Below are 13,940 nucleotides of genomic sequence, written 5' to 3'. Positions count from 1 at the left end.
CCTCAGCGGCCTCATCTGAAAATGAGAATAACAGCCTCATCCAGTGGCCGTGGTGTACGCTCTGTTTTAGCTTGCTGTGGCTGCCCCAACAAAGACCACAGACTGGGTGGCTTAAACAACCCAAACTTTGTGTCTCGCGGTAGAAGGGGTTACAGGGCCATGACCATGGTGTTGGCAGGGCTGTATCCCTCTGGGGGCTGTGAGGAAAGGCTCTTCTCCAGGTCCTCCTTGCTTTGTGGTGGCTCCCTTCTCCTGTATCCCACCTCCCTGTAACAACCCCACCCCACCCCCATACGCCTACCTGGGTGTTCACATTGTCCCTCTCCTAAGCTCATCGTTCACACTGGAGTAACAGCCACACCCTAATGACCTCGATGTAAGGCGACTGCCTCTCTAAAGACCCTACCCCCGAACAATTCTGAGGTACTAAGGGCTTGGAGTACAGTTCAGCTCCCCACACTTATCTGCGGATTCAAATGAGCTCATTTCTGTAAAGTGCTTTAGTTCAGTACCTGGCATGCCGGGCGCTTTTCCGTGATGATAATGATGACAATTAATTACACAAGCCCCGGAACTTGTGTGCCCCACACTAATGAAATGTAACGTGGAAAGTGGTTGTGAAACAAACCGTAAGACGCTTTGTGGTACACAAAAGGTGCAAGAAAAGATAAAATTCAGCCGAAACTGTTGACTCGCTGTTTGTCGGGAGGCCAGCGCCCACCAGTTTAGGGAGCATTTGAGCCTACTTGGTACAAAGCCAACACAGACTGTAACCCAGAAGGACCTGACTTTTAAACAGTTTTGGTCCCATCACATCTGCAAGGGACACTTCCTGTGGTTACATCACTGGAGCCCACAAAAACAAAACAAACAAACAACCCAACCCCAATAAAAAAAAAAATCCCCAGGAAAGGGGACGATGGGCCTTGCCTCAAGGAATGTCCTTTTTCTTTACTTCCTTGCCCTCAGATCACAGGACCCAGGAGAAAGGAGAGGGATCTTCAACTGTACTGGAAGTTAAGGCTCAGGGCGGCTCCCAAGACAAATACCAGAACTGTATGTTTAGCTCCCACAGGCCCGTCAGAAAGCTCTGCATACTGGCCTGACTGGCCAGAAGGAAATGGGAGTGACTACCTCAGGGAACTCTGTCCGGAATGCTGAGGCTGAGTTTGCAGAATGATCCTTCCAATCCCGGCACCCAACAGAGACCCTGGCACAGAAACACCTCCGAGTAATTTTTTATTAATTTTTTAAAATGTATTAATATTTTATGTTTACACATTTGGAAATCTTTGATGGTTGCCAGTGTTTTCAAAGCCCCAGATGTTTAAAGATCTCTGTTGGTGAACAAAGACTTTTCTATATTTCCATGCTCTGATCCTGACCGTGGCCCTTGTGCTTGACATACAAACTAGAGTTACCTGAGAGGAGGAAACCTTGATTGAGGAAATGCCCTCATAAGACTGGGCTGTGGGCAAGCCAGCAGAGAATTTTCTTAATTCGTGATTGATGGGGGAGGGCCCAGCTCATTGTGGTGGTATCATCCCTCGGCTGGTGGTCCTGGGTTCTGTAAGAAAGCAGGCTGAGCAAGCCATGATGGGCAAGCTAGTAAGCAGCACCCCTCCATGGCCTCTGCATCAGCTCCTGCCTCTAGGTTCCTGCCCTGTTTGAGCTCCTGTCCTGACTTCCTTCAGTGATGAACAGTAATGTGGACATATAAGCCAAATAAAACCTTTCCTCCCCAAGTTTCTTTGGTCACGCTGTTTCATCACAGCAGTAGTGACCCTAACTAAGCCAGCCTTCATGTTCATGGCTTCACATCTATAAAATGGCTGTCTCTGAAACACCAGACCCTCCGTTTGCTTCTCCAATATTGGGGTACCCAGGTTTCCTAGGGATGACACTTCTGGGCTGCCTCGGCCGCTATGTATCTTCTTAGTTCTTCCCTGATCTGCCTAACTTCCTAAATTAAACTCCTTCTGTTGCCATAGCTAAAGAGATTCCCCACTCCCCCAGCTGAAACCCAAAGGACCAAATGGCTAGCACAATAACAAACTCCTATCTTAGGATGCCATGTCTTAAAAACATATTCCTCAGAGAAACACAAAGGTGATTTTGTGTAAATTTTTAACACTCAGGTGGTCTTAAAAAAAAATAATGTTGAAGGGGCTAGAGCTGGGAAACAAAATGAATAAATTGCAATTAATTAAAAAATAAATTAATTAAAAAAAATAATGTTGAGGGGCTGGAGAGATGGCTCAAGAGGTTAAGAACACTCACTGGTCTTCCCAAGGTCCTGAGTTCAATTCCCAGCAACCACATGGTGGCTCACAACCATCTATAGTAAGATCTGGTGTGCAGGCAAGAATGTTGGATAAATAATAAATAAATCTTTAAAAAAATAATAATAATAATGTTGAAAATGAAGCGTGGTGATCATAGGGCAATGGCGGCCTTCCCGATGGATGAGCAGGCACTTGTTTGCTCATTGTTCTGGGCACACTGTATGGGTTGTGCCCAAAGAAAGGGAAGGAACATACTGATCCTACAATGTTACTTACCCAAAGGCCATCCAAAGTTGTCTCTAATACTTGTAGACCAGCCTGCCTCTGTCTAGGGCTGCCAAAAGCCGCCAAGTGGAATGTAAAGAAATAACAACAGCCTCAGGCCAGCCTGAACTCTGGAAAGCTGTGCCCACTGCTTCTAATACCCTAAGAACAACAGGAGAAAGGACTTTTCAGGAGGGTTCCTGTCCAGAGGCAAGTCTGGACATCAAAGCCAGGGAATGGAAAGCCCATCTGCAGAAGCAGGACAGCACAGCACCTTCGGCAGCCCTGCTGGAAGAAGCCTCAGAAGGGAGCCATGCATTTTGATATGTTCTCATATGTTATGATCTGGGTGTCTACACTCACACCCACACACCAAAATTCAGAGGTTGAAATCCTAACTTCCAAGGGGATGATAAGAGGAGGTGGGACCTTTGGGGTGGTGAGCAGGTCATGAGAAAGACCCCATGAGTAGGACTGGTGCCCTTATAATGGAGGGCCAATGGTGTTCCTTAACCTCTTCTGCTGGGCAGGGATGCAATGAGAAAACACCCTCTCCGGATAAACACTTGCCCTCACTCTACACCAACAATTCTTGTGCTCTGAGCTTGGGTTCCCCACCCTCAAGAACTGTGAGAAATACATCCTGTTTTTTAAAAGCCACCCAAGCTTGTGGTGTTTTGCTATAGCTACCCAAATGAATTAAGTTGGCATAGCGATCTCTTCTCTCTCTCTCTCTCTCTCTCTGAAATTTGAGAAGGTGCCCTGAGTTCCACCACTGGGACCCAGAGGTGGAGAGAGAGCCAATGCTCACAAGCTGTCCCCACGAATTCCACATGTGCAATATGGCACATGCATGCCTCCCCCCACATATGTATATGCACATAGACATATAACAAAAAATATGAGAATAAATATATGACAGTCAGTTGGACCTCTGATGGGCTCAAATGATGTCTCTTCTTGCAAAGAAAGGGACTCCAGACACCTTAGACGTAAAGTGAGCCTACTTATACTGAACAGTCCTGAAGAGGGAGCTCGCTGATGCTACGCAGTTGCCACCCAAAGTCAGCTCACTTCCGCTCCTCCCCATGTCTCATCCGTCCACATGTGTTATCCACAAAGCCACCTGTAGGGGCCTCACCTCCACCAGCCCGTCAAAAAGCCTGCTGCATCTATTCATGCCACGGGCTCTCTGACGATGGAAGATATGAACCCTTCGAGAGTTAGAGGTAAGAAACAACGGCCAGTCCAGGCCAACAGCAGGAGTAGGGCCATGGCGAAGATGACGCTGACTCAGCACAGTTCTCTGAGGCAGAGTCTTATAGACATGGCAGGCTCCAAACTTGTAGCAACCCTCCTGCTTCTGCCTTCCGAATGCTGAAACTACAGGTCAACAACAGCTTGCATGCACCTATCGCGGCATCCCTGGGGCAGACGGACTGAAAACCTGATTCCCTGAGACCCTTTTAGATGTGTTCAGAAGGTAAAGAGATGACAAAAGGGGTCCACGATGACAAAAGAGGACGTATCTAAGAGAAAATCAGGCAAAAACCTTTCGCTGAGAGACTCGTGCTCCTTTTTTTTGTTTTGTTTTGTTTTTTAAGTACTTAACCTGAGCTAAACTTGATATAGTGAATTTGTGTAACAGAATGCCCGCTGGTACCCAACTACTATGCAAACTTTTTTATGTTTTTATGGGTCAATTAAAATAGGGGGAATAGAAGGACCAAGAGGGAACAGGAGCACCACAACAAATCTGTGCCCGGGGGGCCTACAAAGACTGATGCACCAATCAAGGACAATGCATGGGGAGGACCTAAGCCACCCACTCAGATATAGCCCATAGGCAGCTCAGTCTCCATGTGGGTTACTGAGCAAGGGGAGCAGGGGCTGTCTCTGACATGGACTCAGTTGCCCAATCTTTGATCACTTCCCCCTGGTGGGGCAGCCTTGCCAACCCACAGAGGAAGAAGATGCAGGCAGTCCTGATGAGACTTGATAATCTGGGGTCAGATGGTAGAGGAGAAGGGCTCCGCCTTTCTGAGAACTAGGGGAGAGGGATGGAGAAGGGAGAAGGACAGGGAGGAGTTGAGGGAGGGGGCTACAATCGAGATGTACAGTGAATAAATTATAAAAAATCAATTTCAAAAGCAGTATAATGTTCTGAAGAGTCTTTCTATGAGTGACAAAACTTGCAAAAGTTTCTATCTCATAATAAAGACCAGACAAGTATGAGGAGGCCACAAATACTGTGAAGAGAAGCTTGAAACTTCACCTCAACAAACGGAAGGAAGTCAGGTTTCACACCTGAGAGAGAACAACACTAGACAGCAAGTGGCTTTCCTAGTGTGGACAGGGCTGTCCTGGACATCTGGGGGGTGGGAGTCAGACATTCAGTAATGCTTCTCTTTTGTGTCCAGGAGAGACACAACCAGTTCTGTTGATTAGAAAACGTCCCTTGCATGAAGAGGCAGGAGTGTGGGTTCTGTGGGAAAGCTGTGCGTGGGAGTTTAGCACAAAGCTTCAAAATCCATCCAAACACAATGGGGACCACTATTCAGGAAGGCACCATGGTCAAGAATGAGTTAATTTTGTCTGATTCTATGCCACTGTGTGGGAAGGGGAACCATAGGTAAGCGAGCAGAAACTACCTGGTTCTGCCTTTTGTGTGTGTGAGAGTACCGGAACCCCTGACTGGCCTTGACTCAATTTGTAGACCAGGCTGGCCTCAAACTCAGAGATCTGCCTGCCTCTGCTCCCGAATCTTGGGATTAAAGGCTGGTACCACCACACCCAGCTGGTTCTGCCTATTTTTAAAACAATTCTTAGCAGAGTGGTAGTGGCAAACACCTTTCATCCCAGCATTCGGGAGACAGAGCCAGGTGGATCTCTAAGTTCGAGGCTGGCCTGGTCTACAGAGCAAGTTTCAGGGCAGCCAGGGCTACAGAGAAAAGCCCTGTCTCAAAAAAAAAAAAAAAAAAAACCTAAATAAATAAATATAATAATTCTTGGAAATTTAGCCCAGACATAGTATCCAAACACAGTCTATCCAAAACACAGATATTGTATCAGCTAGAGCGCAAGAGTTGACCTTGCCAGGGTTTGGATCTTCAGAGCTGTGATAAAGCAAGCTAACTTCTCTTTCAGCTTCCTATGACCCAGGAAGGTTAGCTGGTAACTCCTGTGACCCATAGTGGCTACCAGAATAAGGAACATCCTCCTCAGAAGGAGCCCTAGCTCTGGTTAATTCACCTAAGAGGTAAAGGCCAACAGCACATCATGAACGCACAGTGAGAGGGTGGATACAGCCAACCGCTCGGAGCACTGACTTAGACAAAGCAAAGAGGACGTGGACACCAGCACACATTTTCCTGTTGATATCGCTCAGCCGCCAGATTAAGAATGATGGACAGGAGAACTACCTTTTACCAATTAATTCCTGGGTATAATTTGTAGCCTGGGCCCATCCCGGACAAGCCTGAGCTGTTAACAAACCATGACACTGCTTTAATTTCTCCTTGGCCCCCACACACTTTATTAAAACCTAGAGTAGGTTCCATCAAATATCCCTTCGAGGAAAAACAGAGAGAGGGGAAGAAACGGAGTGGCATTTGTCTCAATGCAATATGAAAGATTAGAGTTGGCTGGATAAAGAGCAGGGAGGAGGGGCACGAATTCCTGCGAAGCACACACGCGCACAGGGACACACACACACACACACAATTTCTCTTTTGCAATGACCTCCTTATGCCCCATCCATCAGCCTGGGGTTGGCTTATTCTAACTAGCAGATTCCTTTATCCTGTATAACAGGCCCATCAGACACAATCTGCATGCCAATTACTGGCACAGACCCCTTGATACCAAAAAATGGAAATTAGCTGTCAAGAAAAGCCTTCAGCTGGCCAGGTCTCTTCTTGCTCTCTATTTCCAGCTCATACACGCCCTCATTCTGCCCAGCGCCTGGCTCTCACCAGGGAGTCCCCAGTGGAAAAAGTCATCTAAAAATACAAACATATTTTATTGTTATTAGTATTAGTTGCTGACTTTCTCAGTACAATGTGAAATTCACCAGTGGGCAAGAGCTGCTTAGGGCAGAAATGGGTGAGGGAGGTTGATTTCTGATAATTGCATTTCTGTGGGAGCAGATCAGGGCGTCCCATGAAAGGACATTCAAAGAAACGGCGAGGATGAGGGCAGAGAAAAACAGACAAGGAATGGGATTCTGCAACGGAGATAACAATCAGAACTTTCACACTCAAGAATGGGCCGAGGCAGAGTTGAAGGGACAGAGGTGAGACAAGCTCCGTGAGCGAGCCTGCATCGCAGCTTCGCATCCTAATTGCTGTGGCCGGCTGGAGGGCCTCCATCCAGCACACAGAGAGCCCAGCAAGCGTGCTGCCAGCAAGATCCCTCTCCTGCTGCTTGAAGGGACCACGAAGCACCACAGTCCCTTCTCTCTTTTCGTGGAAGGAGGGGGTTTCTTCTTTACCATCAAAGACAGAAGTCCCGTCGAGTCTCTTTGTAGGGCAAAGGAATCCGTATTGATCACCTGGAAGATTCCCGTTATACTTCTCACTCTTTAAAAAATATTTTTTAGTAAGGAGGGTTGATGACGTAACTCAGTGGTAGAGCACTCAGCCAGCATGTGTGAGGACCCAAGTTCAACCCCCAGCGCTGAGAAAAAAGAGAAAAATTATAAAGAACGATTTTCTAATTGTTTACTATTATATATTTTTCATTATTATATAATCCAAGACTTGCTCAAAATCTGTCTCCCTTCATTACTAAGTGAAAAAGCAGTCTTCTTCTGAAAAAAAAAAAAAAAAAACTTCTCTTCTTCCCCTGTATTCTGAGAGCTAAAAATTGTCAGACAGGCTAGTCTGGACACCTTCGATACCCAGTGTCCAGAATGTGGTGTGTGAACAGCTTCATTCACCCGGCATCTATCTACCTGAGTGCCGCTGCAAGCCTGGCACAGCAAAGCTGGACACAGGTGATGATTTCAATGAAGCGGTACCACTACTGTGAGTGGGTTTGTGAAGGAGACTCGGGTCTCTGCCTTGAGGAACACGGGCGGATCACATCCAACTGACATTGCTCATCACCATTTTTTTTTTTCTTTTCTTCTTTGAGACTGGATCCCACTATGCTCCTCTGTCTGGCCTCTGCCTCCCGAGTGCCAAGATGAAAGGTATGTGCTACCAGGTCCAGCCTCATCATCATGTCTTGTCATTCTTGTTTTGAAGAAGGTGTTATCCAGTTCTCCTTTCTCACCTTCCACATTTGGAGGGGGTGTGGTTTGTTTGTTTGTTTGTTTGTTTGTTTTTAGGCAGGACCTGTGAGATGGCTCACCAGGTAAAGGCACCCACCACCGAATCTGATGAGCTGAGTTTCATCCCTGGGACCCACAAATTGAGGGAGAGAACCAATTTCCCTGAGTTCCACACCTGTGCTGCAGCATGCATGCTCACATGTTTGCACACATACATGCATACAAATTAATAAATAGTGTAATATTTTTATTTAAGGCAGAAATACTGACCACTTTTTGGACAGGTCAGCTATGGAAGAGGGGTCATCAGGCCTGGGGAAGAGAAAAAAATGACAATCTAGGAAGTGTAAAATCAGAGGGAAAAGGCCCTGGACATTAGCCACACCACAGGATCACACCCAATCCTGAAGTCAAGCAGGATGAAAGCCTGGTTAACATTTGGATGGAAGGACCACCTCGGCCATGAGGAGGCCAAAATATTTCCAATTCTAAGGTGTCTGGCCGGGGTTAGGGGTTGACTCAAACACATGACTCCCCTGAACAGCCAGAGGCCTTGAATAAGAAGCAGAGAAGAGAAACCGTGGACACTCCTGGGCTAGAGCTTCGGCAGGATGTCTGATTAGGAATGAGCAGGACAGGCTCCTCCAAGAGCATGGTAGATAGGCTGAGCTGCCAAGGACGCTGGGGAAATCTGGAGCTGAGACTCAAATGGGGATAAGAGACAGTAGCCCAGGGTTCAGCTATTGAAAAGGCTCCATCAGCATCACTGAATGACTACATGTGTGGAAGAGAGAACAGCCAGGCTACAGCTGGCCCAAGGACTGTGGGAATGAAGAAGAGGAAGTTATGATCAGGTGGAGAGGCCGAGTATGAACGTCACATCACCATCACAACTGGCACATAGCTGCTCAGACGCAACTTCTAGGTTGGCCTGAATGTCCTCTGGCCACCATTAAGGAACAGACTATGTGCCATCCCATCAGTTTCCCCCTAGTTTCCCATCATTATTCCACCCCATGAGGCTTTAGGGGTCAGCTGCGGGGGAGAGAGGGAAGTGTAGTCTTATAAAAGACATTTGACTGGGCAGCTCTAAGCGTGTGCCTCTGCTTGCAAGGCACACATCCATCCAGGCTTGTCAACGGACACCAGCACAGAGCGCTCTTCTCCCCTAGAGAAAACAAAGATATCACTGAAATTATCTCGGGTCCCCTAGGTGACACTCGGATACAGCCAGACCGCTGAGTATCAGGTGCCAATTTACATGTCGGGTTCTGCCATGCTAAGTGGAAGCCATCCCTTGTTGCGTCAATTATGCAGGTGAGAAGTTCCTGGCCACAGGGCTGACGCTGGACCTCACGAGAGCCCAGGGGCCACTTATCGACTTGTGTAGCTGAATTCTTTGCTACTTGGCTCTAGAGGAAAATGCATCTTACATAAGGTGCAGCTCTGCAGATAAGTCTGTTCTTAATGTACTTCAGCCTGCCCCGGCCATGGCTATTATCACGGCTACACGAAATGTACATCTTTTTTTTATCGGTGTGTGTTGTACTTGTGGCAAAAAAAAAAAAAGTAAAAGAAAAAGAGATCACAGGATGCCGCTTGTTATTTATTGAGGGGCAAAAGAAACGAAGCTGGCTGCAGTTTTAACTCATACCATAATTTTTTTTTGAGTGTTTAAACTAAAACATCAAAACTGCATTGCTCAGATGTGTGGGGTTGTTTTGTTTTGTTTGTTTGTTTGTTGTTTCAGGATGGGGTTTTCCACAGCTTAGACCCAGTGGTACCTCTAGGGTGCTGGGCCTGAGCTGAATGAACTAGCTAAGTATAGGGGTGATGGTTCTGCCTATCATCACTTTTTAAAATGTGTGAAGAATACCTCCCCTGCCCCCACCCTAGAAGAAGAAGTAGAGAAGAGGAGGAGAAGTAGGGGAAGGATCTGGTTGTGGACTCTTTCAGTTGAGGGAATAGAAGGGTGGAAGGGATGTCCCTGTGTCCTCTGGACCATATTTTTTTTTACTATCCAGGAACCCAACCATGAAACTCGGGCAGTTTCATGAAATCCAGCAGATATCTACCCTGTAGCAGAGAGAGCCCCAAACCATACTGCAGGGGGGCAGTGGTCCCTCTTCTGAGCATTTCTACCTCTCAGGGAAACTTAGAGTCACAGGAAATTGTTTTGGAGATGTTCAGGCCCCCCATCTTGATGGGCCCAAGAACACCCCGAGATTTGAATCAAGATAACACACGGGGTTGAACTCAGAGCGTCTAAGCTGAAGATGCTGGGGGAAGCCCCGAGCCCCCTCTCTGGGCCTCAGTATCCTTCCCTGTGAGACGTCTGGGGTAGACTAAGTGAGCAGTGGTCTCTCCCATGCTCTGATCACTGTGTACAGTCCCCACAGAAGGGTGTCAAAGCCACCCTAATCTTTCCTCCCAACACAGCCACGGCACTGGCTAGGGACCATGCTCGGCTCTGGCTGAACCCTGATGTATGACAAGAGGCCTGACTAGCCTTCATACTGAGCAGGAGAGGCGTGATAACTTGAAGAGGACCACGTCAGGAAGCTGGAAATGCTAGTCTGAGCCGCTGAATGACGCTGGAGCCTGGAGATGGGAGCCCGCATAGCAACCAGAAGCCTCAATCAGCGATGGCCTTGTAGATTTGTTTTCAGACAAGTGAAGAGGCTAAGAGACACTCTCTGGGTCCTGCCCACATCCTCTTGAGTCCCCATCAGCAGGCTTTGGCCCTGGTGGCCAGGGTACACTCCACTTTCTGCACTTTTAAGCAGAAAGCAGAAGTCATGTCACCGGTCTTGGACAGGACTGAACACTTGAACAGTCGTACTCACTTTCCCAAGTCCGGCTACCAAAATCCCCTGAGCCTGTAATGTGCTCCCTAAACCCTTCACCTGGATGGATCCCATCCCCTGCCATATGTATGGTGCCTTTGACTACATAGAAAACATAAAATAGTATATCAGATCCACCCACATCCCACTCTGTGCCCAACCCAAGATGCTCTGACTTGTCATCAGCTAGAGCCCGGGGGCATATTGAAGGACACCACACAGAGATGTTGCGCCTGTGTTTACTACAAATCTAAGAGAAAGAATCTTCCCCTAAGGGTTTTTAATCCCCTCCCATAGCAGACTGCAGCACCAATGAACACTAAACAAACAAGGCAAGGAACCCAACATCAGGACCCCAGGAATAGACTGGGTGAGCCTCTCTCTCTCTCTCTCTCTCTCTCTCTCTCTCACACACACACACACACACACACACTTGCACGCACACACACACATACACACAAAGTGTTGTGCAAGATTTTGTGAGAGGAAACATAACACAAATGTCTATCCACCCCAGACAGGAAACAGATGGCAGTCCAAAATAATGACTGTGATGGTAGTAGAGTCCAGCTTGGCGGACCAGTGGGTTTACCGGGGCTCCCTACTTAGAGGGGCAGGGAGAACTCCAAGGCCGCTCCTTCGTGGAAAAGCCCATCCCAGCACTGGCGACGCCTCACCGAGGCTGCATGAGGGCTCTCTGCACAGCCCTCCTGTTTACTGAGCTTGCGTTGAGCTGGGACCTTGTGGCTCTTACTGTCTGAGCTCCCAGGCTCTTGTAAGTTTTGCCAGCTTCCTGAGTCTCCTTCACTCCAGGAGGGAACGTTTTAATTAGGAGGAAGTAGCTGCTGATGGTGCCATCCTAACATAACAGGAGTTTTTCAAAGCATTGCAGCCCAGAGTGGAGAGTGGGCAGACCTTTTTAAAGGAGAGTATAGATGCCCGTAGTCTGGGTTTACAAGCTCCGGTGACACCCCCTCTGCAACCCCTGGAGGGCGCAACCCTTGTTCATCCGGTCTGGCGTGGTGCTCAGGGAAGGTGGCGCTGAGCACTCACATAGAATCGTCCGCCGTCCCGTCCCACCCTGGCCCAAGCTGTACACTTGATTGCCCAGCCGGGCCCGCGCTCTGCAGCGACGTCTCTGCCCACGAAGGACTCGCGTCCTCAGCCTGCCCAGAGAGCATCGCTTGGCTACGTTACCCCTTCGTAATAATCTCATACATCAAAGCTGGGAGAGCCTGGGACTGCCTAGGAGCGACTGCGGTCGGCATTGAATATCATTAGCAGGGGCGTCGCGTTCCTTGGCTTCGCATGCAAACTCCTGGGCTCCCTGGAGTAATTCCTATAGAAAGTGCGGACATTTGTTATTTTATGGGAGAGGACGCAGAGGATCCGCAGAGACCCAACCAAATCAACCAAGGCCGCGAACTGACAGCAATCAAGACGTATATTGACACCTAGCGGCGGCTCCTGAAATGACATCCGTCTCTGGAGCAACCCTCCAAAGCCACTTTGGAAAAAGCCAAATATTCTGGGTAATTTACAAATATCCAAAAAGAGGACAGAGGGAAGAAGAAGTTTTTGTTTCACTGTATTTGTGGAGATGAATGAACCAGAACATCTGGTTAAATATTTTAACTTGGCAAAGGGAAGGAGAAAGCGAAGGAGAACTGAAGTCCTGACCATCTACCTCAGGACAAAGCTGGGTCACGAGAACAGGAAACAGAGGAACAGAACTAAGAGGCAAACGAGACCAAATTTCCCAATGCGCGTGCTCCCGTCCTGCACCTACACAAGTGTGTAGAGTCTTTGCAAGCCAAGCATAGTCACACACACCTGTAATCCCAGTACTCGGAACACTGAGGCAAGCCTGGGCTACAAAGAAAGTTCCCATCCCAAAGAAAACCTGGCACAGTATATAAATGAGGATTTGCCCGAAATGGAGACGTACACACTTCAAGCACTAAGACTCGGGTAAACATAATAAAGCTTTTGTTATTTCACGACTCAGCTCTTCATCGGATTACCTGGTGGGGTTTTGCTTCCATTGTGTGTGTGTGTGTGTGTGTGTGTGTGTGTGGTGTATGCATGCTTAAGTGCATGCATAGTTGTGTCATTCCTCAAGGGCTCTCCACCTTTTTGAGACATGGTCCTTTGCTGGCATGAATTTTACCAAGTAGTCTAGGCTGGCTGGCCAGAACAGTCCTCCTCAGGGCTCCACTTGTCTCTGCCTCCTTGACATCGGGATTACAAGTGTGCACCACCAAACCTGTTTATTGTCATTAGTGTTTACCACAGATTCTGGGGATCAAACTCTGATCCTCATGCCTGCTGAGAGAGCCATCTCCCAGCTCTTTGTTCTTCATTATTTTTTTGTTTTTGTTTTTTTAAGATTTATTATGTGTGCAGTGTTCTGCCTGCATGTACACCTGCGCTCCAGAAGAGGGCACCAGATCTCATGATAGACAGGTGGTTGCTGGAAATTGAACTTGGGACTTTTGGAAGAGCAGGCAGTGCTCTTAGCATCTGAGCCACCTCTCCAGCCCTGTCCTTCATTCTTAATACAGAGAATGTGACTGTGTGAGAGCTGGGCAGAGAGGGGAAGAGGAGAGGAAGGGAGGGGAGGAGACAAGATTATCAGACTATCAGTCTTCGAGTTTGGAGGTCGCTGCAGAGAGGACTTAGTCTTGATCCTAATCAGGTGACAGCACTGAGACAGACCCCAGCTATCAGTCTGCTGACAGAGCAGACAAGCCCATTTTCACAATGGCGGGGGTTGTCCCCGGTTGAAGGGGGACTTTGTGTTTGAGCGACGCTGGCAGAAGTCCATTCCTTCCGGTCCTGGCTGGCCTCTTCCCATGACCACTGATGCAAGGCAGATTGGTTCAATAGCCTAAGACCTCTCAGTGCTCTGGGCCTCTCCATCCCCCTTGTAGCAAAATACCTGAGATATTAGATTTAAAAAAAAAAAAAACAAAACAAAAAAACCCTAAGGTGCAAGAACTGAGGTCACATGGCAGTCTGTCCTCCTACAGGCTCCAAAGCTCCTGCGCCAAGGGTACAGCTCACAAGCTCGTGTTCCTTCCCGTATGTGCATTGTCAGTCCAGCCTGCTTATCTGACCAGCCCACGCCTGCAGCCCAGACAGCCTCTATGAAAAGAATGGGCTATAAAGATGGCTCAACGGTTAAGACACTGATGGTGTTTCATAGGACCTGTGGGTCCTGTGACTCACAACCATCTGTAACATCACAGGGAATCTGATACTCAGTTC

This window comes from Meriones unguiculatus, chromosome 6, assembly GCF_030254825.1.
Source record: "Meriones unguiculatus strain TT.TT164.6M chromosome 6, Bangor_MerUng_6.1, whole genome shotgun sequence".
Lineage (NCBI taxonomy): Eukaryota > Metazoa > Chordata > Mammalia > Rodentia > Muridae > Meriones > Meriones unguiculatus.
Note: the sequence above shows the minus strand (reverse complement) of the source record.